Raw genomic sequence first — 15144 nt, forward strand, 5'->3', positions numbered from 1 at the left:
GAAAAGGGGGAAGTGCGATAGCGGATTCCTTGCAATTGGATGTGAGACTAAGGTGGTCAACCTCCAGGGAGATAGAATCAAGTGCTCTGTAGTTGCTGACAATGTAATGTTCAAATACAATATTGCAAAGCAAAGCTTGTCAGTGGTCTTTCCCTATAGAAGATGGAAGCTGACGATGGGATAATAGGAGGCACTAGACTCTAATGTTGCTGCTAGAGAATTAGTATTAGTGCACCGCATTGTAGTGAGTAATGACTTGCACCTCAGTCACCTTTGCGAATATCTAATCTCAAATATACCTTGCCCAAGCAATATCTCTTTGTAATCAATGAAAAGGTTGTTCGCTCCAAAAAAGAGGAGAGCTTTCTGTGAGAACATTTCGTTTCCATCATATATTTTTGTAAAAGCTTGTAATCGACAAGGATTTTGCTCCCATTAATACATACGGTGGTTTGAATCTCGTTTTTGTGCATACTTGTTTATTCTCAACCAGTTCAGGTTTTCAATTGAAACGTGCACTGATTTCTTTGATGTGGAGCACAAATATTTTCAATGTTGGTGTATTTCAATGCTTTGTCCTATGATTTTGTTTAAAATTATAGTTTTAAGTTATTTTGACGTTATTTTTAAGTAATTTTTAAAAATCGACCTTGGGTATATAAGTGACTTTCTAGGTTTTAAACTTCATTTCTCACATTCACAAAACTCTATCTCTAAGATCTCTTCACATCTTCTTCACGAACAAATCCATGGCAACGTCTATTGATGAACTTCTCACACAATTAGAAAAGGTAGGACTTGCGGATCGAGCATATGAACTACTGATGAGTGTGTTTGAGGGGACAATTGACATGCAGGCCACTGCCAACCTTCATGCAAAGCCATTCAAAAGCTTTTTGAACTACATGGCATTGCACATGGAGGAATATGCCATAGTCTTTAACACTAGAATGGTAAACAGGACACTTTTATGTCCTTGGACACTTTTGTGTCCTGTTAAGTGACCATCTTGCTTGAATTATTTGAAGAGTATGAAAATGAATTTCTAGGTGCTATATATCCACAAAGTTGCCTTATGAGCTGAAAAAAACTTAGCATTTTTTTTTGAGTATCGATCTCACCATTAACCTTACTCTTGCACAACATTTTTGAACCTAAATTGTGTGAAAAAACGGGTCCTGTTTTTGGCTTTTTTTTTCAATTTTTGGCAACTATACCACTCTAAACTTCATGTTTGTGAGGTTTAGATGGCTAGAGGTTAGGCCTTCATAGTTCTCAACATGTTTTGATGCTTGTAGGGAGAGCTAAGTGTTAAAATTGAAAGTTATGACCAGTTTACAAGAATTGCATAATCCTGTTTTTTGGCCAAAATTAGCACTTTTATGATTTTTTTGGTGGCTTTCTTGATATCCAAATTCAATTTTGATTATGTAAGTGTAATGTATAACATAAAGCTAATCTTCTTTGAGTTTTGGGGGACCTAATATGCTATATAGCATAGTATATGATGATGGTTGAGTTTTTTGATTGCTGAAGAATACGATACAATTTAGAGTAGCAGGTATAACTTTCTCAATATTGTTAGTTTCTTACGCCAATTCTGTGTATTTTGTAGGTAGTGACCATATCTAATCATAGACTACAAACTTGGCTAGATATTGAGTAGTTTCTATGGATTTCTAGAGGTCATAATGCTAAACCCAGTTTTTTCATGTTTGTTGTATTTAGCACTTTATCATTGCCCCCAAGGTTCCAATTGTAAGAGATCCATTATCCTTTTGACATGCTCCATGGCTCCTTTTGAATCTAGAGGCCCAAAGGGAACTAAGAAAACATGTATATAGTATCTGTATTGAGCGTGACTATAGAAACTTTGATGATAGGTCCGCAGAATGGCAAAAATGCAACTTTTTTGTACCTATTTTTTTTGCCCAAAAAACAATTAGTGAGGTAAAAGCAACCATATGTTTTGGTCACCAACCCATTGAAGTTAACGGGGCATTTTATCTCATGTCCTACAAAAATCTCAACTCTTATTTATATGCAATTAACCGTAAGAAATTGCTGTTTTAGGCAAAATGCACTGGTCCATCAACTTTGGAGGCTTGTAGTGACCAAGGGATGAGAAAAATTACAAGTTTCTCAATTTTTCCATATGTAGTAGTTATTGAACTATAAGCTCATGAAAGGATTTTTCAAAATGAGTGGATCTACTATGGTTTTGGAAAATTTTCCCAAAACCCTGAAAGGACACTTTTATGTCCTGTTAGGTTACCATTCTAGTGTTAAGGGATCCGACATGGCGTGGTTGACAGTGGATTTCCTCAAGAATTTCTATGTGACCAACAAAAGCTTTTGCTTTCACTTGTTGAGGTTTATGAAAGGCCTAACGTAACGGGACTACATGTCAGAGGGTGAGGATGATCTCATAGATTTGGCACCCAATTCATTTCTTGGGACATCGTTTTGGCCTTACTTGTGCTTGAGGGCATGGATAAGGGAAAAGCAAAGGAAAAGGTCAACCAAAGACCACCTATGACCATTGTGGTGGAATCAAATGAAGTTATTGAAGAGATTGATGAGCAGCCTGAAGCATCTATGGCACTCGACCTCTTGCAAGAGCCCAGCTCCACTGAGGAGGAGATGATAGAGGTAGATGAGGTGCTGGAGGAAGTCCCAAATCTCAAAATTCTCACTTTGCATGCAGTGGTGGTGGATGATCGTCACTTTTTATTCCTTGAAGACATTGCCAAAACATTAGGACTCAGAGAAGAAGAGTTTCTCGTAGTGCTTGCTATCTATGCAAGCATGAAGGATCCCAGTGGAATGGAAGAGAAAGTCTAATTTCAAATTGACTTTGATAACCAAGGTCTTCCAGCAAGCCTCTCTTTCCTCCCCAATGAAAATGAACAAAAGTTGGTGCAAAGAGTAGCAAGTACACATGTGGAAATCAAATCACGTCCCTCATTTTCTCAAAGCATCCCGAAGAGCGCTTTTCATCCACACAAACTACTGATAGCGATGGGTAGAGATGATCGATCTAGCATCGATCTTACAAAGAAATATCTTGAAGAGAAGGATGAGGAAACTGAGTTAAACATATCTTAACCTGGTCAATTGTCTATTGCTCCTTAAAACAAGTGTTAAGGTCATTTAAAATGCTTTTTAGACGGCATACCACGCTGATAAGCTCGCATGCGTATTGGAGGTTCATGCAACGCGCTCATTGGTAGGGATAGCTCACTTTGGGACTACCTGAGCCACCTAGGGCCATTGATTCTTTGTGTTGATCACACAGAGTTCTTCAAGAATGGTTCTGCGAAGCTGCTCAAGTGTAATGCATTAAGTGCCATACTCGCTGAAGATTCTCTCACCCTAAATGCTCACAAATGTGTATTGGTGGATAGAGGGGCGGAATTGTATGCCAGCACCCAGGCTCAGTCCTCTCCCACTGTGCCTTGAGCCCATGTCAAGGGTTGACAAACCCAAAGGAAATCATAAAATCCCTTGGCTTCAAGTCAACCATGCACCCCATACCCACATATGCAATTTGTAGTAAAACTAATCGACCATGATGTAATACAAAACAATTGTTTTTGTCAACATTTTATACTTGTTTTTTTTATTTATTCATATTGTCCAATAAATTTCATTTCCGCAACACATGCACAAAACCTTGAATATGCAACGACCTGTTGGACGGGGGCCACATCTCGGTGATTTTTTTGCAAAATCGGGCGACCGAGCGGGGGGGGGGGGTGTACGGGGTCAACGGGACCACCACGGAGCACGACGGTGCCTGGACGGGTTTGGACGGTGCAAATAAAAAAAGTCTTGTGCACCACAGCGCGTAGGGGACAGATGTGTCACTATCTACCCCCTGTGCACTGCGGCGCATAGGGCTATTTTTTTGTGCCGTTCGACCTCGCCGGGTATCACCGTGCTCCGTGGTGGTCGCGTTGACCCTGTAGCTCCCCCCCTCGCCCGATTTTGTAAAAACATCATCGAGATGTGTCTCCCGGTCGTCGATGGGTCACTGCGTGTTCTTTTTTTTTGCGTCTTTCAACCCCACCGGGTGAGCCGTGCAACATAATAGTCAGTTTAAATTTAACATCTTGAAAAATTCAAATACTTAAAGAAAACATGTACAAAATCAAGTTCAACAATTGCAGGGAATGGTAGAAATTGCCATTTTATATTATACTAGAAGATTACAAATCTCATAAAGAGAGAGTACATGGGATAAACTATTTCTTAAAAAGGCTTCCTTCATTTTGCAAATTGATTGCTAGAGCTAAATCCTTATTTTTCAATGTTACACGCTTAGCATGCATCATCCAGGAAACGCCATCCTGAAACACTTGTACCAAAATATCTTCGGTGGCATCCTGTTGGGCCAGTAAGGCTGCGCATTGTATGCGTGTAACAAAATCTCTATATTCATATATTATCTCTCTCACCACTCGAGAAAGGCCTCTTTGGGTATAATGGGCTCAATGCTCTTCTGATATTTTTGAATCTCCCGCAAAGAAACTGTGCATGGCTTCCATCTCTGCATTTTCTGTGTTGTTGGTGGTGGTGGAGGAGCTACCTACGTGTCCCATTGAGGAGGATCTTTTTTGTACTTTTTCATCCTCTCCTCTTGGGCCTCTTGTTCTTCAGGCATCACATTGTTCATTTTCGTCTTTGCATATTGCTCGGCTCTTTGAGGTATTTTTGAAGGCCTAGAGCTCCCAAACTTTTCTTGTTGGGTGGCTTGATCTCTATCCTCTGCCACCTTCCTCCCTGCCTCTGCTCGTGCTTGTAAGTTTGCCAGGTGAGCTCTCTCGGCCTTGACTCTCTGCCATTCCTCTTGCTCCCTTGTCTTCTTTGTTCTTCTTGCATTCTTATTGCTTCCTTCTCAGCTGTCTCTTTCTTTTCCATCTCTTTCATTCTTTTCCTCCTCTTGGCCTCTTGTACTTTAGAAACCAGATCGCATGGTATTACCTTGATTACTCTTTGTTTGACTCGCGGTCCAAATCTTCACGGCATGGTTTTAACGGTGGCTTGTGCACCAGCTATGACAGCAGGCGAGGGCTCCGGATTTTGAAGCGGGCCTCGGTATTCTTCTTCGGTTGCTCTTGTTTCTTGTGTGGCTCTATGTAGAGATGAAATTGGTGGGAGATTTTGCAAAGGTGTGCAGTTGGCATGGTTTAGTGGTCCGAGATCACCAAAAATATGTCACATGGTGGTTTGATCATCTGGATTCAATGGTTGGGAAGGCTGTTGGGCGTTTGGAACGGGTTGGGATGCTGGGTTATCTACTTGTGACTGTGGATGTGGATTTGAAGCCATAGTTTCTACATGGGGTGTTGGATGTGGATTTTCTATGGTGTGAGTGGCTATGGTGGTATTGATGTGTGTAGTGGTTTGCTTATGTGAATCGTCCATGTGGTGCAAGATATAAGTGCATGCATACACCATCAAGTGCTAGCTCTACAACTTCATCAATCTGCTTTTTCAAGTGCATGGCTTTTGCTTCATGCAGACATCCCTGAACTAATTCCATCATTTTTGGCAAATATGCAATTGTGCCTCCCTTGCTTGCTTTGCTACTCGAGGACTAGCCGAGGAAGACACACACACACACACACACACACACACACACACACACACACACACACACACACACACACACAGAGCTTTGCTTCACCTTCTCCCTTCAAGCTCATGGATCTTCTTCTCTCTTCTGCCCTAAAAAACAACCCTTACGTTCTCCTTTTCCATGCTTCTCGATTTTCCCTTCTCATAACCCTCACAACCACCACTCCTCTTCTCATCAAGTTTCATCTTCTCCTTGCTTATCCCCATAAAAATTTTCCCTATTCTTAGCTTTTCCCTCTTTTCACAACAATGGTGCCATTGTTGTGGGAATGAGGGTGATGAGGTGGCAAAGTCGGATCTCGCGTGCACGAAAACCGCCGGAACCAAAGCCAAAAATCAGCACCATGGCTTGTCGAGAAGTTTTTGTCTCTTGGGTGCCGCCGTCTGAGCAACAACGCCCCCAGCGCGAGCTCCTCTCTGCGCTTTCACACTGCCTGCACTGGTCGATGCCATCCCTTTCCCCTTATTTTTTTCTTCACACTCATTCATACCCCTATTAATTTCTCGAGCGACCGGGCTGGCTTTGGGCCTTTTGCCCTTTTGGTTGGGCGACCATTTGGCCCCGTCGCTCCTTAAAGGCACCATATTTGGCATGCACTGATCGATTGTGCGGCCAATATCAATTGGATTAATTGGGTGACCTAGCCACTTTGTAAGGGCACCACAATTGGAATACATATTGGGCCGGCCCTAGTGCTTCATTGGGCGGCCTTAAGCTTTAAACTCGGGTGGCCCTTAGCCATCATGGTGCATCACATTTGGCATACACTTCATCCAAGGCAATATTAAGCATGGAATTCGGCTCCGAAGGCTTTTGGCATTAATGTAAATGAATATGAACCTCATGGTTTGGCATATGTATCGGCTAAAGAGCTCTTAAGCACATCATGTTTTAGCCGGCCATGGAATTCAATTCAACTGGAGAACCAGCTATCAATGCACTGCAAGAGATTCAATTCTGAACAAGATACTCCTTGATCAATTGTTTTACTGCATTCAAAACCGTGGCTGAATCTCAAGACTCCCAGATTGTGAGTGGCATAAAATGGTAACCATCTTTTTGCAACATTTGTCAACCTACTCAACGTCCTCTTCCTCATATGTGTATATATTTTTCTACGCTATTAAGTTATCTAGAGTAAATTCCCCCTCTTCGTTTAACCTTTGTGGCGACACATACATTGTACTCTTCCCAAAAATGTCACCTTAGTCCTATGTTTATATTACCACCCTTTTCTTTTTTGCTTTGTAAATAAAAGTAAGCATACAATAACCAACTATCTACCCCCAAACTTTCTTACCTCTTGTGAATTAGTAGTAGAAAAATAATATATCCATCTTCCATCCCATATAGATAAATTACCATGGAAATCAACTCTCCACTTGTCTTTACCAAAGATTATAGTCCCTCTCTACAAGTCTTCTATGCCCCCTACATAGGTGGCCCAATATCTCTTAAGAATACACATATAGTTTTTCTCCTTTCAAAAAGACTCCAATTGTATATTTTTTTCACAAGAAAATAATATTGGGCCCTGCTCTATTTGTTTAAGCATCATAGCCGTTTGAAAAAGCATGATTCCCCTTGGATGTATACAAGCAAAGGGCCCATACAAGAAGACTCGGAAGCAAAAGGTTCCCTAGCCTAGTGTGGACCTTCCAAACCGAATTCCTTGGTGCATGGGCGTGAATAATAGTCCAAATTCATATCAAACATGTTGAGAAGCTGGTCAAATTTGCCTTTTGAAGCATGTCATTCCGAGCTACAGGTAAAAAGTTATGGTCAAAATAGTGTAAATCTGTCAGATTCGTAGCAAAAGGGAACTGTAAATCAAGTAAATCAAGAGGGAGAGATCTTATTTTTCCCCTACTCATCTTCTAGAAGAGCAATGAGTGTTCAAGGTCACTTGCATGTGATGGGACCAACCTAAAGATGCTTTCTAAATGCCAAGATAGACAAGTTGAGATACCCCGCAGGAGCCACCCGTAGGGCCTCTTGGTGGGGCCCACCTACATTATGGACCCCTATGGAGCCTTCACGGTCTAAAATGATATTTTTGGTGAATAAATAGTCCCTTTTATGTACAATATTCAATGAGTGGTCAAAGGACACTTAATTAGGGCTAATCACTTACCCTAATTAAGTGTAGCATAATCCCACTCCCCTACACAACTATAAATAGCCCCCCTTGGAGAGACTCAAGGACACACACCTATATTTTCAACTTCATGTTGTTTCTTGGTCAACAGTAGAGAAAACCCCAACTCTCCCTCTTTCACATCCTCCCTCCTAACCCTCCTCTTTGGAGGAAGTGCAACTCTATCCCCCACTCTTTCTATTCTACAATCTCTTGCTCCATCAACCCAATAAATCATTTGTAGCACCTCAATAACTTGTAAATACATCATGATCTCTCTCATGATTATGTTAATGATCATTAAATTATCTTCAAAACTTTCAAGTGTCGCAATTCGTGATGGTTAGCCAACGTCTGTCCTCCCTTTAAAAGGTGTGCGAGAAATCAAGTAAGTGTTTTATTCTCAATTTACCATTGGTTTGTTTCTCCACACTTATTCAATTTGTCTAAAGAAATTTCTCACTCCAACTCTCTTTTGCTTCATTACATATGCATGTGGCTACCTCTCATGGTGATTTTATTTGTGTCACGGCATTGCATAGATGGAGATGAGCTCTCTATGCAAAGTGTGTTAGTTTGATGTAAGTGATTCTCTTGTGTGTTTGAGAGGCAAGTCTTGTGTGCATGATTTTTTGATGAGTGCTTGAGAGAGGAGGAGTTTGGATGTATTATGGGTATTCTTATGGTGAGAAGGTGAATGCTATTCCACAAATTGCATATTTCATTTGATGCACGGCATTGGGTTGCATAATCGTTGATGGTGTTCAAGTGTCCAAAGTGTATATAGAGTAAGGGGGTTTTCAAAGTGTGTTGCTTGAGTGGGTGAGTGCAAGTGTTATTTTGATTGGTTTCCTTCTCCACTCCCAAAAGAAGGTGGTGCCCCAAGTAGTGTGCGTACCTCTTTACGAACATTTTGTGAGGGTAGGCGCATTGGTTTGGGTTTAGAGGCCCCATTTCAAAAAGCCCACCCTCAATGGAGCAACGACCAAGTGGACCAGACTTGTACGGAATCGGTCCCCGATGAATCTTTAACGGCCAATATCTTGGCAACCGTAACTCCGATCGTTGATCTGAAAAGACCGACATGCTCCACAAAGTGAGCACCTTAGGCCCATGCATTCACTTCATTTCTGTCCCCTCAACTGCAGTTGCCCATCCGGTACGGATGTGCAATTGACTCAAACTTCAAAATGCCTTAACTTCTTCATTGTAGCTCCAATCGGCGAGCCATAAAGACACGCTGAAAGAGGACTTCAAGTGCTATAGTTCTAAATCATAAACTCCCATATTTAACTACTTAAAGCATACTCCTTTTTAGCATCATTTGTTGGCCCTATAAAGCTACATCTAGCATACATTAATAATTAAACTTGGCCTGTTAACAAGCCCTGATCACTACTCAATAAATGTGTAGGCTTCGAAGAAGCTTATGTTGCATTGATTTGCTCTTTTTTCCATCATGTAAGCGGAGCTGCACGACAATGTTTGTGCTTGAGAGGATCTTCTAGAATGTGCAAACAAGAAATGAACTTCAAGTTGTGATTTTTGACTTATATAGTACTTAAAATTATAAAAAGAACTTAAGAACTCAATATTACTAGTAAATTGTTAAAAAAAATTCCAAAATAGATGAAACTTGACACACAAAATCACTGATTGGGACGTCAACAAATCACGTGGCATTACAATGCATGTTCACAAAAGAAGTGGTTAGTGTCAAAAATTTATTGTTTTATTGCCTGCCATTTCGTCGCCTTCTCTCCAACCATCATCGGAATCGATCTTTTGCACTAGAAGCATGATATGATTGTGACTGTCTCAGAATAACCACTTTCTCTATTCTACATTTCAAACTTCTTTGCATTTTAGTCTTTTTCCTTTCTCTCCTTGCTAAAACTTCGTAGAACCAATTGAACATTTTGTGTAGGGCATTGTTGTTTTTCCTGCCATCTCCATGCTGTGTAGTTTTAAAATACACCGCTTTTTTTTGACAGTGTGAGCGCTCCATTCCTTGTCTACTCTAGATGCCCAATGGACCAAATGTGTTGAGAAAAAATGAGCTATGAGTAAAAAGAATGTGCTGAAAAAACTAGTTCAAACACTGATGTTTTTTACTGCAAAGGCAAAGTGTTCAACCCACTATGTAATGTGCTATGTGCGTCTCCCCCCAAGCATCCACCAGTTTCACTGTGAAACTATTAATTACAAACTTTAAGATGGATATCTTAGAACATATTAGCTTTGCCTTTTCAAGAAAATGAAAAATATCATCTACATACTACCACAACGAGCACGCTTAATTCCTAGGGCTGCTTGTTACATCTGTAGGTGGTAATGTCATACACCTTTTTCCACAATTGAAACTCATTGGGACTTTGGGAGTTAAAATAGTCTGAAAGAAAATATCTAGCTTTACAATCACCCATACATATTTTATTAGGACATTCATGTGTACTTCCAGATGCCTTCTTGTCCTTTAATAACTCAATTGTGCACCTCTATGTAGACCAACATTTGGTATGATAGATTCGAGTTCTCTTATACACTCTTCTCTTCTTTCTGCAAGCTCCTTAATCCAAGCATAATTGATATGGAGCATAAGCAACTTCTCAAGAATTCATAGAGGGGCATGAAGAGTGCACATATGCACATTTATCAAAGGAATTGGTAGAATAAGATCCCAATTTGGATTGTCCATGTCTCGATTAGGGGGTCCACTCTAGCTACAATTGAAGATACCCTGAAACCATTGTTGTAGTGCCTTACCGACTGTTTGTGTAGTGGGTACACCTTTCGTAGAGTTGACTACAGCTTTGTCAGCCTTACCCTTATCGCCCTTTGACTTGCTGGCCTTTGCACCCTTGCCCTTAGTTCCTAATGAGACTTTACTGTGGAAGCAATAAATGCATGGAAAGAGGTTCATTGCACCTTGCTTGCACCCTAGCATACACTTGAGAGTTTTCAAGTCTCCTGCCAAATGCCACTCCAATTGGAATATACCCAAACTTGTAACCTGCAATCATTGTCCTTCTTGTTGTTGCCAAATGACAACAATGATTGGATGTGATTAAAATACCATTTAAGAGACTCACGTGTCTCATGTGGGAGATGAAAAGCTGCTAGCCACCAAATATTCTTCTCCAATTGAATACCTAAATAGGTGTTTCTCTTCTAGTTGGCATTTAGCTCAACATCGACGCTCATGAAGGCTGTGTTCATAAGCATAATGCTTACCCTTTTGATCCATTGACCTTTGACAATTACTCATCAATCTTCATCACAAATGTAACTTTTCTATCACACTCTTCTTATGTGAACCCATAAAATATGATCATTGACTCTTGGTTTCAACAAGTCAACATAGACATTATTGAACTTGTTGTAAGGGAAGGAGTTTCTCTCTTTTAATGGCAGGGCATCCTCCACATATTGAAATCCACCCAACAAGCTTCCAACATCATTATTGGTGCACATTTTTGCAATGGTGACAATGTAAGGTGTTGGCAGCAACCTAAGGAAACCTTTTTCTCTGTGACCTAGTGCAAAAATTCTATACAAAGCTTCATAGGTCTTGAAACGTATTCTTGTCATGTCACACACCTCCATCATCTCCTAGGGCAACACAATGCTCTTTAGCTCATTGAAATACTTCTTCGCAAAACATTAGCAATGCCAGCATTGGATGGATCATCCAATAGCTCCACCAACTCCTTTGGCTTGATGATAGCTGTAGCAAAGTATGTCTAGCGGTTTGAGCATCGAAATCGATTCCCATCAATATCCAAGCAAGTTCCTGCACATTGAAATAATATTACAGTAACCTGTAAAAAATGTAAAAAATTAGAAGCTTACATTTGTATCCCTATCGAGTTTGAAGGATACCTTTCTTTCAAGCTCCACCACTTGAAGATAGCATAGACATCGCATGTCTCTTGCACTTGCAAATGTGGTAGCCGAATGGAATGTGTGTGAGATCAATTTGTCACTGTATATTACACTGATTGTGTTGTAGTTGAACATAATCTTCTAGACAATGCTCTTGCTCCATTTTCTATTAAGCTTCTCCACCTCATCATTTAGTGGCTTCCTCTTCTTGTTGGCTTTCTCTTTGACTTGTGAATGTCTTTCACGTGCTTCTCTTGCAATGATGAATAGGAAGCATAGAGATGTTTTCTTGCTTCCCTTTCATTGACAAAAGCTAAATATAATCTCCAGCAGTAGCCAAACGATCCGTCTCTCCCATCTCCAATAAAATGCAGTAGCTCAGTGACGTCAGGAAAGGGCGGTGATGCATCGGTCATTGGATCACCAGGGTAAATATGGCCATCGACCCATATGTGATACCCAAGGTTTTGTAGCTGATATCTAGCATTGGGATTAGATGTGCCAAGTCACACAATAGCACATTTCTGCCATTTGTGTTAGCTAATCAAGCAAATTAGAGAGAGAATATGTAATTGTGAGTGCTACAAGCAGGTGAAGCTAGCTGTGGAGGAAAGAAGTGGATAGTACTTAGAGATACGAGAAAAGGATTATGTTGTGGAGGAAAGAAAGAGAGGGAGTGCAACTCAATCTCCTTTGAATTCAAATTGTTGATCATGAATTTAGAGAGATAAGTGTTGTTTCACACAAAGGTAATGGAGTTTTTCATTGCTCTCAGCTGAAGCTGGAGTGGGAGAAGCATGAGGGAGAGAGAGAGAGAGAGAGAGAGAGAGAGAGAGAGAGAGAGAGAGAGAGGGAGAGAGAGCAGATCTACAACCTTGTGTCAAAAGTAGGCATCAAAGAATGTTGCTTAATGATTGGGAGGGGAAGCTACAAGAGAGAAAAGGGGGGCACACAAAGAGCCATAGAGTTGGCTCACGTTTTAGAGAGAGAATGCAGTGAGAGGATATGGAAAATTTACTTTTCTGGCGGGGGGCCCGAAAAGTGCCTCCTTTAATGAGATCTAAGTGAGAGACATTGTTTTATATGTTAGCAAGAGAAGAGGGGTGGAAAAAAGACATTTTAAAATCCATTTACTCACCTCTCTTTTGGGTTACTAAAACCACTATTTTCAAATACAAAATATGGAAATGCCTTTTTTTTAAATCTCAGCATAGGCCTTTTTCCCCTCTCTTTAGGCTTGGTAAAACTTGGCTTAAGCAATTTAAGAATTCCCTTAAATTTCCAAATAAAGATGCCCTCCTATATCCCATTCACTTTCTAATGGGTAGACCAAAAGGATAGTACAATGGCCAGAGAGAACATGCAAGTGAAAATCCAATGTAGCCGGCCCCACCTGATGGTGGTGAGATCCCTAGGGTAAATATCATGGAGTGGATAACCAGTAGGTTTTGTTGGTGAATAAGAGGGCAAGAGTTGAAATGGAGACAGAGACCAAGAGGGAAACCACAACTTGCAAGGGTAAAGAGAAGGTTTACGAGCATATAGAGTAGCTTGAGATTAGCAAGAGGAGAAGGTGCCACACGATCAAACAAGAAAATTTTCAGCTGGGATGTGGCTACCCCAAGTATGATTTGGTAAATGACATCCATTTGGAAAATTGTTGGCTTTGAAACCCAAATTGAGGATACAATGGTCCACAAGTGTGAGCACAATGCTATGAAAATCTAAGGAGGGTAAAATAAGCTAAGAAGGCAAGGTAGAATATATCCTTAAGAGTGGGGAGTCCGGTGGATGTTCTTCCTCTTGTGGATGTGGTCATTGAGAAGCGGATGTAGGTACATGCTTACATAGATGGCGGAGCACAAGTATATGTGATTACAAAGGCAACCATGAAGGAGATATGTGTAAAAGAATTAGACAAGTCAAATGTTTGAATGAGGATGACCAACCATGCAAAAGCTAGGTGTTTGGACGTGTCTCAAGACGTGCAGGTGATGGTGAGGGTATGTCATGTTTAATTGATTTTTTTGTGATGAAGGCAAGTGATAATGAATACCCTAACAATTTGGGGAGGCCATGGCTTTTGGCGATTGGAACCAAGTAGGATTGGGAGAGCGGGGTGTTTACCTTGCCTGACAGGGAGAAAGGAAGGCAAATAGTGTTGAATTTGAAGAACAAGGAGAGCCGTGCTCATCCTATGGTGGTAAAGATGAAGAATATACAACAACCAACTATGAGTACAAGACCGAGACTACCTACAATGATGAATACACAGATACAGAGCAGGAAGAGAGTGAAGATGATATGTTGAAGATTGATGCGGTGGAAAGTTTTATGGAAAAGGGGAAGTGCAACCACAGGTTCTAGTATAAGAACTAAGGAGGTAACAAGTATGTTGAGCGAGGAATTTTCCAAGTAGGAGAAGGAGAGTTATGTGTAAGTGTGTGTGCGTCTTATCCAAATCTTTTTGCGAAGGAGTACAAGGATCTACAAGGTGCGAAGGGAGTGGAGCATAAATGTTTTCTAAAGGAAGGATACAAGCCAGAAGCACAAAAGCGGAGGAGACTAGAGGAGATACAGAACGAAGCCGTTTGGCAGGAGATAAACAAATTTTTGGATGCAGGTATCATCTACCCTATGAAGGATTTGGAGTGGGTTTCTCTAGTGGTCATCACTCCAAAGAAGAACAGGAAGTGGAGACTATGTGTCAACTAAAAACCATTGAATGCAGCCATGAAGAAAAACTACTATCCACTGCCATTCTAGGATGACATCTTTAACCGAGTAGCCGGCCATGGGTATTCAATGATGGATTGATTTTAAGGGTATTTCTAGATAGGTATCATGCTTAAAGACCAATTTAAGACTACATTTATCTCTCCATGGGAATGCTTTGCCTACTGCAAGATGCCATTTGGATTAGTAAATGCTTATTCTACCTTCCAAGATTGGATGAATAGGGTGTTTTGTCCCTACTTGGTTAGGTTTATCAGGGTATTAATGGATGATATTGGCTACTATAGGTTTGGAGTGGAGCATTTGTTAAAGTTGCAATTGTGTTTTCAAAAGTTGGATGAAGAAGGAGGTCAATTGAACCCAATAAATGCAAGCTAGCACAACCCCAAAAATCATTCTTGGGCCATGTGGTGTCACAAAATGGAATTGAGGCGGATCCAAAAAACGTTAAGGCTCTAGAGCCGATGGAGCCTCCTTCTAGTTCTCAAAGTTTGGCCTTGTTTGTGCATATATTAAAGTATCTGTCACGGTTTTTCTGGATGTTGTCCCAATATGTGTATCCTCTTCTAAAAAGGTCTCATCAGGTGCATGAATTTCAATGGAATGATGAAGCTCAAGAATTGTTCGGCAACATGAAGGAATTCTAGGTCGGCTACCTACAGTGTGTCCTCCCAACCAAGAGGAAGATTTCTATATTGCTTTGATGGTAGGTATTGTGGCCATTGGAGCCCTGTTGTTGCAG

The sequence above is a fragment of the Adiantum capillus-veneris genome, chromosome 22 (genome assembly GCF_014529385.1).
Source record: "Adiantum capillus-veneris isolate H3 chromosome 22, ASM1452938v2, whole genome shotgun sequence".
NCBI classification, from domain to species: Eukaryota; Viridiplantae; Streptophyta; class Polypodiopsida; order Polypodiales; family Pteridaceae; genus Adiantum; species Adiantum capillus-veneris.